This window comes from Panulirus ornatus, chromosome 61, assembly GCF_036320965.1.
Source record: "Panulirus ornatus isolate Po-2019 chromosome 61, ASM3632096v1, whole genome shotgun sequence".
Classification (NCBI taxonomy): Eukaryota; Metazoa; Arthropoda; class Malacostraca; order Decapoda; family Palinuridae; genus Panulirus; species Panulirus ornatus.
The window spans coordinates 6945435-6949635 of record NC_092284.1 but is presented as its reverse complement, the minus strand read 5'-3'; the positions used below and the strand labels follow the sequence as shown (position 1 = coordinate 6949635).

At 42.1% G+C, this 4201-nt stretch overlaps 1 long non-coding RNA gene across 1 annotated transcript; it reads left to right on the top strand.

The window, feature by feature from the left end:
- The first annotated feature begins 2873 nt into the window (after positions 1–2873).
- LOC139767515 (uncharacterized) lies at positions 2874–3836 on the top strand. Its single transcript, XR_011717146.1, has 2 exons — positions 2874–3436; positions 3579–3836. It is a non-coding gene; the product is annotated as an uncharacterized lncRNA (long non-coding RNA).
- The last annotated feature ends 365 nt before the right edge of the window (positions 3837–4201 follow it).

Below are 4201 nucleotides of genomic sequence, written 5' to 3'. Positions count from 1 at the left end.
TGCTTTTGGTGCTATTATCAGTCGTTACGAAACAGACCCGAAGTGAAACTCGGGTTAACTCGTTAAGAAATAAACAAGCAAACAGTTGTATATAGTTTAAGTTAGAGATGCGTTGTGTGGTGTTGACAGAAGGTGAGAGAGACAGACAGAGAGACAGATGTTGATATAATCGGTGGGTCTACGATACGAGATAAGAAATAGACAGATGGACGGTGTTGTGTGTAGATAAGAAATAGATGGACGGTGTTGTGTGTAGATAAGAAATAGATGAACGGTGTTGTGTGTAGATAAGAAATAGATGGACGGTGTTGCGTGTAGATAAGAAATAGATGGACGGTGTTGTGAGTAGATATATCGCTGGGGCAAAACCCTCATACATCATCAAGACGAGGGAGGACCGACTCGTCCCTCAGTGTTGCTTGTGTTGATCTTGCAACACACCGGACGATGGAGGAACCAATCAAAAAAATACAGAACACCTGCCTGTGTTCCCACGCCCACATGACCCCAAAGAGCTTGCGTCAAGGCCCTGCGAACTGTGTGTCTGTGCGTGTGTGTCTGTGTGTGTCTGTGTGTGTGTCTGTGTGTGTCTGTGTGTGTGTCTGTGTCTGTGTCTGTGTGTCGGTGTGTCTGTGTGTCGGAGGCTATACAAGACGAACTGTTTGTGTGTGCGTGTGCTGGAGGCTGAAGTGCGGACGACCGCGTGGAAGTGCGCACGGCCGCGTTGAAGTGCGCACGACCGCGTTGAAGTGCGCACGACCGCGTTGAAGTGCGCACGACCGCGTTGAAGTGCGCACGGCCGCGTTGAAGTGCGCACGACCGCGTTGAAGTGCGCACGACCGCGTTGAAGTGCGCACGGCTGCGTTGAAGTGCGCACGGCTGCGTTGAAGTGCGCACGGCCGCGTTGAAGTGCAGACGACCGCGTTGAAGTGCGCACGGCTGCGTTGAAGTGCGCACGGCTGCGTTGAAGTGCGCACGGCCGCGTTGAAGTGCAGACGACCGCGTTGAAGTGCGCACGGCCGCGTTGAAGTGCGCACGGCCGCGTTGAAGTGCGCACCACCGCGTTGAAGTGCGCACCACCGCGTTGAAGTGCGCACCACCGCGTTGAAGTGCTGAAGGCCGCGTTGAAGTGCGCACGACCGCGTTGAAGTGCGGACGACCGCGTTGAAGAGCTGAAGGCCGTGTGAAGTGCGCATAGCAGCGTAGAAGTGCGCACGGCCGCGTTGAAGTGCGCACGACCGCGTTGAAGTGCGCACGACCGCGTTGAAGTGCGCATGGCCGCGTTGAAGTGCGGAAGGCCATGGCGACGTGCGCACGGCTGCGTTGAAGTGCGCACGGCAGCGTTGAAGTGCGCAAGGCCGCGTTGAAGTGCGCACGGCCGCGTTAAAGTGCTGAAGGCCATGTTGAAGTGCGCACGACCGCGTTGAAGTGCGCACGGCCGCGTTGAAGTGCGCACGGCCGCGTTGAAGTGCGCACGGTCGCGTTGAAGTGCACACGGCCGCGTTGTAATGTTAGAACGATTATTGTGCCATAAACACTATATATATATATACTAAGAGTTCAGTAGTGGACCGAACACTATGTGCTGCCCTGGTCAAACGACCCTCAAAAATAAAAAGGGGTTGGCGATTGCCATGTCAATATCTATTGACCTACGAGTTTGAGGCGCAGTTAATGATTTAAAGTTAATGCGCATTGTGTCTGTAAATGTAATTTATCATAGATTCCTTTAGAGTGATAAGTGATAATTGATTATATAAATGTTTTTTTTATTTCTCTTCATTCCTTGATTAGCTTCCAGTATAGATTGTGGTTGCCCACAACCTCTGAATTACATGGGTATTCCAACCTGGGGTACTCACTGTAACCAACTCATTAACGCAAGTCAAATTTCCCTCATTAATGAGACTCTTAAAATCAAACACCCCACGTAGACAATCAACTCAGCCTCATTAATGAGAATTAACCAAAATTAACCCCAATTAAGCTATCAAGTCCGCCTCATTAATGAGACTATGCCAAAATTAAACCCCACATTGGCTATTGTCAGCCTCATTAATGAGACGTAACCAAAATTAAACCCCAATTAGGCTATTAAATCAGCCTCATTAATGAGACTGTGCCAAAATTAAACCCCAATTAAGCTATTAAGTCTGCCTCATTCATGAGGCGTGACGCCCTCATGATCTACACTGGAAGCTGCCTCATTGAACTTCTAACCAAATACCACTTATGGTTGTAAATTTTGGAAACCCACTTAATAACTGTGTTGTCTCCTGTAATTTGCCATTAATATTAATCCATTTTTTATGTACATTATCCGTAATTAACGTCTTTTTTATTATATATTATATATATATACATATATATACATATTAAGAAGCATCCGCTTATACATTTATTATTATATAATGTTAAGTCTAATTTGTATATTTCAAATTATTATATAAATGATTAATTTTTTTTTTGTAAACAATTCTTTTTAGTATTTCTTAAAGGAACGCGTTGCCATATCATAAGTTTTGCCAAAATGTAAAGTGTTTTCGTCGTGCTATTAGGATATAGGCAAAATGTCCTATCGTGCTATTAGGATATAGGTTATTATATTTTATATAGTAAACAAGCTTTACGTTTATATATATATATATATATATATATATATATATATATATATATATATATATATATATATATATATATATATATATATATATGCATATATATATATATATATATATATATATATATATATATATATATATATATATATATATATATATATATATATATATATATATATATGCATATATATATATATATATATATATATATATATATATATATATATATATATATATATATATATATATATATATATATATATATGCATATATATATATATATATATATATATATATATATATATATATATATATATATATATATATATATATATATATATATATATGTTTTTCAGAGATTTTGTTCTCTGGATGTGAGAGAGATATGTATGAAGAAGGGGCGATGAAATAGATATGTCTGAAAGGGAAATTGTGTGGTATGTCTCATTGTGAGGGTGTATGTCTCATTGTGAGGGTGTATGTCTCATTGTGAGGGTGTATGTCTCATTGTGAGGGTGTATGTCTCATTGTGAGGCTATATGTCTCATTGTGAGGGTGTATGTCTCATTGTGAGGGTGTATGTCTCATTGTGAGGGTGTATGTCTCATTGTGAGGCTATATGTCTCATTGTGAGGGTGTATGTCTCATTGTGAGGGTGTATGTCTCATTGTGAGGGTGTATGTCTCATTGTGAGGGTGTATGTCTCATTGTGAGGCTGTATGGCTCATTGGTGAGGCTATATGTCTCATTGTGAGGGTGTATGTCTCATTGTGAGGGTGTATGTCTCATTGTGAGGGTGTATGTCTCATTGTGAGGCTGTATGTCTCATTGTGAGGGGGTGTATGTCTCATTGTGAGGCTATATGTCTCATTGTGAGGGTGTATGTCTCATTGTGAGGGTGTATGTCCCATTGTGAGGCTGTATGGCTCATTGTGAGGATGTATGTCTCATTGTGAGGCTGTATGGCTCATTGTGAGGACGTATATGTCTCACAGAATGTATGTCTCACTCAGTGGGCTGTGTGAGTATGTCCTCCACTGCTGAGAGTAAAGTGTGAGGCAGAGTTAAATCCACTAGACTCATCCACATGTCTTAAGTCTTAAACTTGCTTCGTTAACAATCCATCTTGAATCGGAGTCTTGATATGCATTAACATACGCCATAATTATAACATTTTTTGTATCATTCTGTCATTAAAAGTTTTATAAATTCTGACGAAGGTGTTTCTTAACCCCCCTTGTTTGAGATTATGAGGTAAATAATGCTTTCCTCTGAAGTTATGAGGGAAAGAGGAAGTGGATGTGAGATGTTCAGTGAGGGCTTGTGGTAATGTGAGGGACTATGAGGGCTTGTGGTAATGTGAGGGACTATGAGGGCTTGTGGTAATGTGAGGGACGTCATGAGGGCTTGTGGTAGTGTGAGGGACTATGAGGGCTTGTGGTAATGTGAGGGACGTCATGAGGGCTTGTGGTAGTGTGAGGGACGTCATGAGGGCTTGTGGTAGTGTGAGGGACTATGAGGGCTTGTGGTAATGTGAGGGACGTCATGAGGGCTTGTGGTAATGTGAGGGACGTCATGAG